General features: G+C 30.4%; 1 long non-coding RNA gene across 1 annotated transcript; it reads right to left on the bottom strand.

Moving 5' to 3' along the window:
- Positions 1–356: 356 nt before the first annotated feature.
- On the bottom strand, positions 357–9,355 carry LOC146992784 (uncharacterized). Its single transcript, XR_015039108.1, has 3 exons — positions 9,246–9,355; positions 3,316–3,418; positions 357–453 (listed from the first exon to the last, which is right to left on the bottom strand). It is a non-coding gene; the product is annotated as an uncharacterized LOC146992784 (long non-coding RNA).
- Positions 9,356–13,554: the final 4,199 nt, after the last annotated feature.

A 13,554-nucleotide genomic window follows, 5' to 3' on the forward strand; every position in this document is an offset into this window, starting at 1 on the left:
GGAGGCCACTTGGGAAAAAATTACACCACAGCAGTAATTTTGAAACCACTACGAAGCAACAGAACTCTAACAAATCTCAGACTTCTGATAATTATAGTGTGATTAACAGTTCAACCTCACTTGGAATATTACAAAAGAAAACACCAATTCAGACAATTCAAAATGGAATTCAAAACCTACGAAATTAACGCATAAATGCTACCCTAAACATTAAAACATAATTTGAAGCGTTCATGTAAAATAAATAACTAGTAAAGCTACAATATAAAGCAACATGTGAAAAGAGACGTACAAATTATAACATTCAAGCATTTCTAGTGGAAATAAAGTTGATATAAAACAAGAATTACCAGCCACAGATGTCCTTTTGCTCTGCATTATTTCTCCGTTCCTTTTCTGTCACGATCTCATGTTCTGCATTCCAAGAGTGCACAAAAATGATGACTAATTACACTAGAAGAGGCCAAAAAGGGAAAAAAGGAGTCATTAGATTTTAACTACTTTGATATTAAAGAATAATTATACACAAAGAGAAATATCTAATAATGTTTCTTAATACATAAAAGTTCAAAAGTAGCCTTTTTTGTTTTAAACTCGAGCAATGTGCTACACTGTTACTAAAATCATGACTGCAGTCGATAGAAAAGCAAATGATTTTCCTAATACGACAGAAGTACAGTAAGCGAAAGGGGTTTTTAATGTATGGGTACAACATGAATAACGAAAGAAAAAAAATTTAGACAGTTATTAAGGATACACACAATAAAAGGGATAATGATCTTCGAGAAGAGTAAATAGTTTCAGCACTGGTAGAATGATGGCACCAAAAGACAATAAGTCGGTAATTTTAAATCACAAATAAACAAAATAAACTTTACTGTTAGCTTTGAAGCAGGTGTTATATATTAAACTATCTTAATTCACACACAGAATTAGTGACATAACAGATCAAAATAGAGTAAGAATCAAACTCGCAATATATTAACATTAAAAAAGCTATACATATATACTTTTAAAGATTTTATTTTTAAAAAAAGGGCACAAAAACACCACTCTAAAAACAGACTTCGAAGAACATCTTGGAAACAAAAGTCATATACCATAAAAGAAATATTTCATTCCGAATTTTAACGTAAGAACCGTTTCTAATTTTGAGTTCTTTACTTAGGTACTCTCATCCAAGAGAGAGGACAGCTTAGTCCAATGTACAAGAAATTATAATGAAATATTACCAGGTCACTTTAATGAAATTATAGCAATATTTCACTCAGGGAAAGAACATATTGTCTAGCTGCCCGGGTTCGATTTAATACAGCAAATTTAATACAGCAAGCCAAAACACATCAAATGCCATTGAAATATACAGCATTTTGAAATGTGGCAAAAAATTTAAATGCAATTTCGTGGAAGAGCTATTACAATTACCTACAAACTAAAATTTTTACCAAAAATTCAAGAAAAACAAGATACTCCTTTTTCTTTCGAAGGAATCAAAGTCATATACTAATGTAGGGATGCTCAACTTATTGTACTATAAAACCTAAACATAGGAATGAAATTTTGTCAGCTATGCGAGATGTCCAATACCGAGAAATTCCGTTAATTGTAGAATAGAACCTGTGCCTGAAAACAGCCAAAAGGTAAAACATAATTCAAATGCTTTACTTTTAGCCTTGAAGCAGGTGTTCTATATTAAACTGTGTTAATTCACATACAGAATTAGTAATATAAAATCTCAAAATATTGCAAGCACCAAACACGCATTATATAAACATTAAAAATTCTATATACATTTATTAGTGTTACGAGGGTTTATTCTTAAATATTATAAGGTCACTTTCAAAGAAATGATAGAAATTTTCACTCAGGGAAGGGACATTCTGTCTGGCTGCCAGGGTTCCATCCCAGCTTCTGTTACGAAAGTTTCATAGAAGAATTTTAAAAATCCAGAAACGAAACTTATGAAGAAATTATTGAACATACCTGGTTCTATGATTTAGCCATTCTTACAGACATAATAACTAAATCTTAAACTTGAGGGAGGGGAGGGAGAACTGAAGTCTTTGAATTAAAGGGTATTATAAATTCATTTTAAATCAAAATTAATGTTGTGAAAATATTACACAAATATAAGGAATATACATTTTTACCATAATGTAATGCACGTTTCGCCACTTTGAAAATCTGGAGAACTAAAGCATGAAATATAAGAAAACTGAAACAATCATTTGGAAAATCTCATCGAGCTTAAATTAGTTTCTAAATTAGATGTTTTGAGTGTATTTAAAATTAGGCCAACTACTTCATTCACTTCAAACCCATTACATAATACTAGTATTTAAGAAAAATGGTAAATGATTGTGAATATGTTAAATAACAATTCTATTGATCTAGAAATGGAAAAAACTGATTTTCATCCTAATTAAGATCAAAAGAAAGTCCAAAAGAAACTTTCAGAGTGCTTTTCAAAACAAAGTTGAAAGTTAATCTGCAGAATTTTACTTCGATAATAATAAAACATCTCTGATCTGATTTCAAAATGAATTTTTATTTATCGAATCAATTTTGAATAGATCTTCGCAAATTGGTTAAAAAAACTTCACAATATGCCAAAATTGTTCAGATTAAGGAAAAAATATAATAAAGTATGCTTAGAACAACTAAAAAAAAGCACATTTTGAGCATCCTTAACAGAAGATAATTTGGCTCCACTAACTTTCTTTACAAGTACACATTAAATTTTTATTTACATTTAATTTTTGTTCAACACTTAACTTTCAATGGTTTTAACAGAAATAGCACTTGAGAGAGACACTCTAAATTCAGAAAAATCTGAAACAAAATTGGTTTATACACAGGCAGTGCAATTAAATTGGCCTGTTGGGAAGAGAAAACCCCGTCGGACAGGGAAAATATTAGGCCACACAGAGAAGAAAATGTTTAGCCTCCTTCTCGTAATGCGAAAGGAGGCCACTTGGGAAAAAATTACACCACAGCAGTAATTTTGAAACCACTACGAAGCAACAGAACTCTAACAAATCTCAGACTTCTGATAATTATAGTGTGATTAACAGTTCAACCTCACTTGGAATATTACAAAAGAAAACACCAATTCAGACAATTCAAAATGGAATTCAAAACCTACGAAATTAACGCATAAATGCTACCCTAAACATTAAAACATAATTTGAAGCGTTCATGTAAAATAAATAACTAGTAAAGCTCCAATATAAAGCAACATGTGAAAAGAGACGTACAAATTATAACATTCAAGCATTTCTAGTGGAAATAAAGTTGATATAAAACAAGAATTACCAGCCACAGATGTCCTTTTGCTCTGCATTATTTCTCCGTTCCTTTTCTGCCACGATCTCATGTTCTGCATTCCAAGAGTGCACAAAAATGATGACAAATTACACTAGAAGAGGCCAAAAAGGGAAAAAAGGAGTCATTAGATTTTAACTACTTTGATATTAAAGAATAATTATACACAAAGAGAAATATCTAATAATGTTTCTTAATACATAAAAGTTCAAAAGTAGCCTTTTTTGTTTTAAACTCGAGCAATGTGCTACACTGTTACTAAAATCATGACTGCAGTCGATAGAAAAGCAAATGATTTTCCTAATTTGACAGAAGTACAGTAAGCGAAAGGGGTTTTTAATGTATGGGTACAACATGAATAACGAAAGAAAAAAAAATTAGACAGTTATTAAGGATACACACAATAAAAGGGATAATGATCTTCGAGAAGAGTAAATAGTTTCAGCACTGGTAGAATGATGGCACCAAAAGACAATAAGTCGGTAATTTTAAATCACAAATAAACAAAATAAACTTTACTGTTAGCTTTGAAGCAGGTGTTATATATTAAACTATCTTAATTCACACACAGAATTAGTGACATAACAGATCAAAATAGAGTAAGAATCAAACTCGCAATATATTAACATTAAAAAAGCTATACATATATACTTTTAAAGATTTTATTTTTAAAAAAAGGGCACAAAAACACCACTCTAAAAACTGACTTCGAAGAACATGTTGGAAACAAAAGTCATATACCATAAAAGAAATATTTCATTCCGAATTTTAACGTAAGAACCGTTTCTAATTTTGAGTTCTTTACTTAGGTACTCTCATCCAAGAGAGAGGACAGCTTAGTCCAATGTACAAGAAATTATAATGAAATATTACCAGGTCACTTTAATGAAATTATAGCAATATTTCACTCAGGGAAAGAACATATTGTCTAGCTGCCCGGGTTCGATTTAATACAGCAAATTTAATACAGCAAGCCAAAACACATCAAATGCCATTGAAATATACAGCATTTTGAAATGTGGCAAAAAATTTAAATGCAATTTCGTGGAAGAGCTATTACAATTACCTACAAACTAAAATTTTTACCAAAAATTCAAGAAAAACAAGATACTCCTTTTTCTTTCGAAGGAATCAAAGTCATATACTAATGTAGGGATGCTCAACTTATTGTACTATAAAACCTAAACATAGGAATGAAATTTTGTCAGCTATGCGAGATGCCCAATACCGAGAAATTCCGTAAATTGTAGAATAGAACCTGTGCCTGAAAACAGCCGAAAGGTAAAACATAATTCAAATGCTTTACTTTTAGCCTTGAAGCAGGTGTTCTATATTAAACTGTGTTAATTCACATACAGAATTAGTAATATAAAATCTCAAAATATTGCAAGAACCAAACACGCATTATATAAACATTAAAAATTCTATATACATTTATTAGTGTTACGAGGGTTTATTCTTAAATATTATAAGGTCACTTTCAAAGAAATGATAGAAATTTTCACTCAGGGAAGGGACATTCTGTCTGGCTGCCAGGGTTCCATCCCAGCTTCTGTTACGAAAGTTTCATAGAAGAATTTTAAAAATCCAGAAACGAAACTTATGAAGAAATTATTGAACATACCTGGTTCTATGATTTAGCCATTCTTACAGACATAATAACTAAATCTTAAACTTGAGGGAGGGGGGGGGAGAACTGAAGTCTTTGAATTAAAGGGTATTATAAATTCATTTTAAATCAAAATTAATTTTGTGAAAATATTACACAAATATAAGGAATATACATTTTTACCATAATGTAATGCACGTTTCGCCACTTTGAAAATCTGGAGAACTAAAGCATGAAATATAAGAAAACTGAAACAATCATTTGGAAAATCTCATCGAGCTTAAATTAGTTTCTAAATTAGATGTTTTGAGTGTATTTAAAATTAGGCCAACTACTTCATTCACTTCAAACCCATTACATAATACTAGTATTTAAGAAAAATGGTAAATGATTGTGAATATGTTAAATAACAATTCTATTGATCTAGAAATGGAAAAAACTGATTTTCATCCTAATTAAGATCAAAAGAAAGTCCAAAAGAAACTTTCAGAGTGCTTTTCAAAACAAAGTTGAAAGTTAATCTGCAGAATTTTACTTCGATAATAATAAAACATCTCTGATCTGATTTCAAAATGAATTTTTATTTATCGAATCAATTTTGAATAGATCTTCGCAAATTGGTTAAAAAAACTTCACAATATGCCAAAATTGTTCAGATTAAGGAAAAAATATAATAAAGTATGCTTAGAACAACTAAAAAAAAGCACATTTTGAGCATCCTTAACAGAAGATAATTTGGCTCCACTAACTTTCTTTACAAGTACACATTAAATTTTTATTTACATTTAATTTTTGTTCAACACTTAACTTTCAATGGTTTTAACAGAAATAGCACTTGAGAGAGACACTCTAAATTCAGAAAAATCTGAAACAAAATTGGTTTATACACAGGCAGTGCAATTAAATTGGCCTGTTGGGAAGAGAAAACCCCGTCGGACAGGGAATATATTAGGCCACACAGAGAAGAAAATGTTTAGCCTCCTTCTCGTAATGCGAAAGGAGGCCACTTGGGAAAAAATTACACCACAGCAGTAATTTTGAAACCACTACGAAGCAACAGAACTCTAACAAATCTCAGACTTCTGATAATTATAGTGTGATTAACAGTTCAACCTCACTTGGAATATTACAAAAGAAAACACCAATTCAGACAATTCAAAATGGAATTCAAAACCTACGAAATTAACGCATAAATGCTACCCTAAACATTAAAACATAATTTGAAGCGTTCATGTAAAATAAATAACTAGTAAAGCTCCAATATAAAGCAACATGTGAAAAGAGACGTACAAATTATAACATTCAAGCATTTCTAGTGGAAATAAAGTTGATATAAAACAAGAATTACCAGCCACAGATGTCCTTTTGCTCTGCATTATTTCTCCGTTCCTTTTCTGTCACGATCTCATGTTCTGCATTCCAAGAGTGCACAAAAATGATGACTAATTACACTAGAAGAGGCCAAAAAGGGAAAAAAGGAGTCATTAGATTTTAACTACTTTGATATTAAAGAATAATTATACACAAAGAGAAATATCTAATAATGTTTCTTAATACATAAAAGTTCAAAAGTAGCCTTTTTTGTTTTAAACTCGAGCAATGTGCTACACTGTTACTAAAATCATGACTGCAGTCGATAGAAAAGCAAATGATTTTCCTAATACGACAGAAGTACAGTAAGCGAAAGGGGTTTTTAATGTATGGGTACAACATGAATAACGAAAGAAAAAAAATTTAGACAGTTATTAAGGATACACACAATAAAAGGGATAATGATCTTCGAGAAGAGTAAATAATTTCAGCACTGGTAGAATGATGGCACCAAAAGACAATAAGTCGGTAATTTTAAATCACAAATAAACAAAATAAACTTTACTGTTAGCTTTGAAGCAGGTGTTATATATTAAACTATCTTAATTCACACACAGAATTAGTGACATAACAGATCAAAATAGAGTAAGAATCAAACTCGCAATATATTAACATTAAAAAAGCTATACATATATACTTTTAAAGATTTTATTTTTAAAAAAAGAGCACAAAAACACCACTCTAAAAACAGACTTCGAAGAACATCTTGGAAACAAAAGTCATATACCATAAAAGAAATATTTCATTCCGAATTTTAACGTAAGAACCGTTTCTAATTTTGAGTTCTTTACTTAGGTACTCTCATCCAAGAGAGAGGACAGCTTAGTCCAATGTACAAGAAATTATAATGAAATATTACCAGGTCACTTTAATGAAATTATAGCAATATTTCACTCAGGGAAAGAACATATTGTCTAGCTGCCCGGGTTCGATTTAATACAGCAAATTTAATACAGCAAGCCAAAACACATCAAATGCCATTGAAATATACAGCATTTTGAAATGTGGCAAAAAATTTAAATGCAATTTCGTGGAAGAGCTATTACAATTACCTACAAACTAAAATTTTTACCAAAAATTCAAGAAAAACAAGATACTCCTTTTTCTTTCGAAGGAATCAAAGTCATATACTAATGTAGGGATGCTCAACTTATTGTACTATAAAACCTAAACATAGGAATGAAATTTTGTCAGCTATACGAGATGCCCAATACCGAGAAATTCCGTAAATTGTAGAATAGAACCTGTGCCTGAAAACAGCCGAAAGGTAAAACATAATTCAAATGCTTTACTTTTAGCCTTGAAGCAGGTGTTCTATATTAAACTGTGTTAATTCACATACAGAATTAGTAATATAAAATCTCAAAATATTGCAAGAACCAAACACGCATTATATAAACATTAAAAATTCTATATACATTTATTAGTGTTACGAGGGTTTATTCTTAAATATTATAAGGTCACTTTCAAAGAAATGATAGAAATTTTCACTCAGGGAAGGGACATTCTGTCTGGCTGCCAGGGTTCCATCCCAGCTTCTGTTACGAAAGTTTCATAGAAGAATTTTAAAAATCCAGAAACGAAACTTATGAAGAAATTATTGAACATACCTGGTTCTATGATTTAGCCATTCTTACAGACATAATAACTAAATCTTAAACTTGAGGGAGGGGGGGAGAACTGAAGTCTTTGAATTAAAGGGTATTATAAATTCATTTTAAATCAAAATTAATTTTGTGAAAATATTACACAAATATAAGGAATATACATTTTTACCATAATGTAATGCACGTTTCGCCACTTTGAAAATCTGGAGAACTAAAGCATGAAATATAAGAAAACTGAAACAATCATTTGGAAAATCTCATCGAGCTTAAATTAGTTTCTAAATTAGATGTTTTGAGTGTATTTCAAATTAGGCCAACTACTTCATTCACTTCAAACCCATTACATAATACTAGTATTTAAGAAAAATGGTAAATGATTGCGAATATGTTAAATAACAATTCTATTGATCTAGAAATGGAAAAAACTGATTTTCATCCTAATTAAGATCAAAAGAAAGTCCAAAAGAAACTTTCAGTATGCTTTTCAAAACAAAGTTGAAAGTTAATCTGCAGAATTTTACTTCGATAATAATAAAACATCTCTGATCTGATTTCAAAATGAATTTTTATTTATCGAATCAATTTTGAATAGATCTTCGCAAATTGGTTAAAAAAACTTCACAATATGCCAAAATTGTTCAGATTAAGGAAAAAATATAATAAAGTATGCTTAGAACAACTAAAAAAAAGCACATTTTGAGCATCCTTAACAGAAGATAATTTGGCTCCACTAACTTTCTTTACAAGTACACATTAAATTTTTATTTACATTTAATTTTTGTTCAACACTTAACTTTCAATGGTTTTAACAGAAATAGCACTTGAGAGAGACACTCTAAATTCAGAAAAATCTGAAACAAAATTGGTTTATACACAGGCAGTGCAATTAAATTGGCCTGTTGGGAAGAGAAAACCCCGTCGGACAGGGAAAATATTAGGCCACACAGAGAAGAAAATGTTTAGCCTCCTTCTCGTAATGCGAAAGGAGGCCACTTGGGAAAAAATTACACCACAGCAGTAATTTTGAAACCACTACGAAGCAACAGAACTCTAACAAATCTCAGACTTCTGATAATTATAGTGTGATTAACAGTTCAACCTCACTTGGAATATTACAAAAGAAAACACCAATTCAGACAATTCAAAATGGAATTCAAAACCTACGAAATTAACGCATAAATGCTACCCTAAACATTAAAACATAATTTGAAGCGTTCATGTAAAATAAATAACTAGTAAAGCTCCAATATAAAGCAACATGTGAAAAGAGACGTACAAATTATAACATTCAAGCATTTCTAGTGGAAATAAAGTTGATATAAAACAAGAATTACCAGCCACAGATGTCCTTTTGCTCTGCATTATTTCTCCGTTCCTTTTCTGCCACGATCTCATGTTCTGCATTCCAAGAGTGCACAAAAATGATGACAAATTACACTAGAAGAGGCCAAAAAGGGAAAAAAGGAGTCATTAGATTTTAACTACTTTGATATTAAAGAATAATTATACACATAGAGAAATATCTAATAATGTTTCTTAATACATAAAAGTTCAAAAGTAGCCTTTTTTGTTTTAAACTCGAGCAATGTGCTACACTGTTACTAAAATCATGACTGCAGTCGATAGAAAAGCAAATGATTTTCCTAATTTGACAGAAGTACAGTAAGCGAAAGGGGTTTTTAATGTATGGGTACAACATGAATAACGAAAGAAAAAAAATTTAGACAGTTATTAAGGATACACACAATAAAAGGGATAATGATCTTCGAGAAGAGTAAATAGTTTCACCACTGGTAGAATGATGGCACCAAAAGACAATAAGTCGGTAATTTTAAATCACAAATAAACAAAATAAACTTTACTGTTAGCTTTGAAGCAGGTGTTATATATTAAACTATCTTAATTCACACACAGAATTAGTGACATAACAGATCAAAATAGAGTAAGAATCAAGCTCGCAATATATTAACATTAAAAAAGCTATACATATATACTTTTAAAGATTTTATTTTTAAAAAAAGGGCACAAAAACACCACTCTAAAAACAGACTTCGAAGAACATCTTGGAAACAAAAGTCATATACCATAAAAGAAATATTTCATTCCGAATTTTAACGTAAGAACCGTTTCTAATTTTGAGTTCTTTACTTAGGTACTCTCATCCAAGAGAGAGGACAGCTTAGTCCAATGTACAAGAAATTATAATGAAATATTACCAGGTCACTTTAATGAAATTATAGCAATATTTCACTCAGGGAAAGAACATATTGTCTAGCTGCCCGGGTTCGATTTAATACAGCAAATTTAATACAGCAAGCCAAAACACATCAAATGCCATTGAAATATACAGCATTTTGAAATGTGGCAAAAAATTTAAATGCAATTTCGTGGAAGAGCTATTACAATTACCTACAAACTAAAATTTTTACCAAAAATTCAAGAAAAACAAGATACTCCTTTTTCTTTCGAAGGAATCAAAGTCATATACTAATGTAGGGATGCTCAACTTATTGTACTATAAAACCTAAACATAGGAATGAAATTTTGTCAGCTATGCGAGATGCCCAATACCGAGAAATTCCGTAAATTGTAGAATAGAACCTGTGCCTGAAAACAGCCAAAAGGTAAAACATAATTCAAATGCTTTACTTTTAGCCTTGAAGCAGGTGTTCTATATTAAACTGTGTTAATTCACATACAGAATTAGTAATATAAAATCTCAAAATATTGCAAGCACCAAACACGCATTATATAAACATTAAAAATTCTATATACATTTATTAGTGTTACGAGGGTTTATTCTTAAATATTATAAGGTCACTTTCAAAGAAATGATAGAAATTTTCACTCAGGGAAGGGACATTCTGTCTGGCTGCCAGGGTTCCATCCCAGCTTCTGTTACGAAAGTTTCATAGAAGAATTTTAAAAATCCAGAAACGAAACTTATGAAGAAATTATTGAACATACCTGGTTCTATGATTTAGCCATTCTTACAGACATAATAACTAAATCTTAAACTTGAGGGAGGGGGGGGGGAGAACTGAAGTCTTTGAATTAAAGGGTATTATAAATTCATTTTAAATCAAAATTAATTTTGTGAAAATATTACACAAATATAAGGAATATACATTTTTACCATAATGTAATGCACGTTTCGCCACTTTGAAAATCTGGAGAACTAAAGCATGAAATATAAGAAAACTGAAACAATCATTTGGAAAATCTCATCGAGCTTAAATTAGTTTCTAAATTAGATGTTTTGAGTGTATTTAAAATTAGGCCAACTACTTCATTCACTTCAAACCCATTACATAATACTAGTATTTAAGAAAAATGGTAAATGATTGTGAATATGTTAAATAACAATTCTATTGATCTAGAAATGGAAAAAACTGATTTTCATCCTAATTAAGATCAAAAGAAAGTCCAAAAGAAACTTTCAGAGTGCTTTTCAAAACAAAGTTGAAAGTTAATCTGCAGAATTTTACTTCGATAATAATAAAACATCTCTGATCTGATTTCAAAATGAATTTTTATTTATCGAATCAATTTTGAATAGATCTTCGCAAATTGGTTAAAAAAACTTCACAATATGCCAAAATTGTTCAGATTAAGGAAAAAATATAATAAAGTATGCTTAGAACAACTAAAAAAAAGCACATTTTGAGCATCCTTAACAGAAGATGATTTGGCTCCACTAACTTTCTTTACAAGTACACATTAAATTTTTATTTACATTTAATTTTTGTTCAACACTTAACTTTCAATGGTTTTAACAGAAATAGCACTTGAGAGAGACACTCTAAATTCAGAAAAATCTGAAACAAAATTGGTTTATACACAGGCAGTGCAATTAAATTGGCCTGTTGGGAAGAGAAAACCCCGTCGGACAGGGAAAATATTAGGCCACACAGAGAAGAAAATGTTTAGCCTCCTTCTCGTAATGCGAAAGGAGGCCACTTGGGAAAAAATTACACCACAGCAGTAATTTTGAAACCACTACGAAGCAACAGAACTCTAACAAATCTCAGACTTCTGATAATTATAGTGTGATTAACAGTTCAACCTCACTTGGAATATTACAAAAGAAAACACCAATTCAGACAATTCAAAATGGAATTCAAAACCTACGAAATTAACGCATAAATGCTACCCTAAACATTAAAACATAATTTGAAGCGTTCATGTAAAATAAATAACTAGTAAAGCTCCAATATAAAGCAACATGTGAAAAGAGACGTACAAATTATAACATTCAAGCATTTCTAGTGGAAATAAAGTTGATATAAAACAAGAATTACCAGCCACAGATGTCCTTTTGCTCTGCATTATTTCTCCGTTCCTTTTCTGTCACGATCTCATGTTCTGCATTCCAAGAGTGCACAAAAATGATGACTAATTACACTAGAAGAGGCCAAAAAGGGAAAAAAGGAGTCATTAGATTTTAACTACTTTGATATTAAAGAATAATTATACACAAAGAGAAATATCTAATAATGTTTCTTAATACATAAAAGTTCAAAAGTAGCCTTTTTTGTTTTAAACTCGAGGAATGTGCTACACTGTTACTAAAATCATGACTGCAGTCGATAGAAAAGCAAATGATTTTCCTAATATGACAGAAGTACAGTAAGCGAAAGGGGTTTTTAATGTATGGGTACAACATGAATAACGAAAGAAAAAAAAATTAGACAGTTATTAAGGATACACACAATAAAAGGGATAATGATCTTCGAGAAGAGTAAATAGTTTCAGCACTGGTAGAATGATGGCACCAAAAGACAATAAGTCAGTAATTTTAAATCACAAATAAACAAAATAAACTTTACTGTTAGCTTTGAAGCAGGTGTTATATATTAAACTATCTTAATTCACACACAGAATTAGTGACATAACAGATCAAAATAGAGTAAGAATCAAACTCGCAATATATTAACATTAAAAAAGCTATACATATATACTTTTAAAGATTTTATTTTTAAAAAAAGGGCACAAAAACACCACTCTAAAAACAGACTTCGAAGAACATCTTGGAAACAAAAGTCATATACCATAAAAGAAATATTTCATTCCGAATTTTAACGTAAGAACCGTTTCTAATTTTGAGTTCTTTACTTAGGTACTCTCATCCAAGAGAGAGGACAGCTTAGTCCAATGTACAAGAAATTATAATGAAATATTACCAGGTCACTTTAATGAAATTATAGCAATATTTCACTCAGGGAAAGAACATATTGTCTAGCTGCCCGGGTTCGATTTAATACAGCAAATTTAATACAGCAAGCCAAAACACATCAAATGCCATTGAAATATACAGCATTTTGAAATGTGGCAAAAAATTTAAATGCAATTTCGTGGAAGAGCTATTACAATTACCTACAAACTAAAATTTTTACCAAAAATTCAAGAAAAACAAGATACTCCTTTTTCTTTCGAAGGAATCAAAGTCATATACTAATGTAGGGATGCTCAACTTATTGTACTATAAAACCTAAACATAGGAATGAAATTTTGTCAGCTATGCGAGATGTCCAATACCGAGAAATTCCGTTAATTGTAGAATAGAACCTGTGCCTGAAAACAGCCAAAAGGTAAAACATAATTCAAATGCTTTACTTTTAGCCTTGAAGCAGGTGTTCTATA

Source organism: Stegodyphus dumicola, chromosome X2, assembly GCF_044657685.1.
Source record: "Stegodyphus dumicola isolate Sdum_Otavi_A_Nest chromosome X2, ASM4465768v1".
NCBI lineage: Eukaryota > Metazoa > Arthropoda > Arachnida > Araneae > Eresidae > Stegodyphus > Stegodyphus dumicola.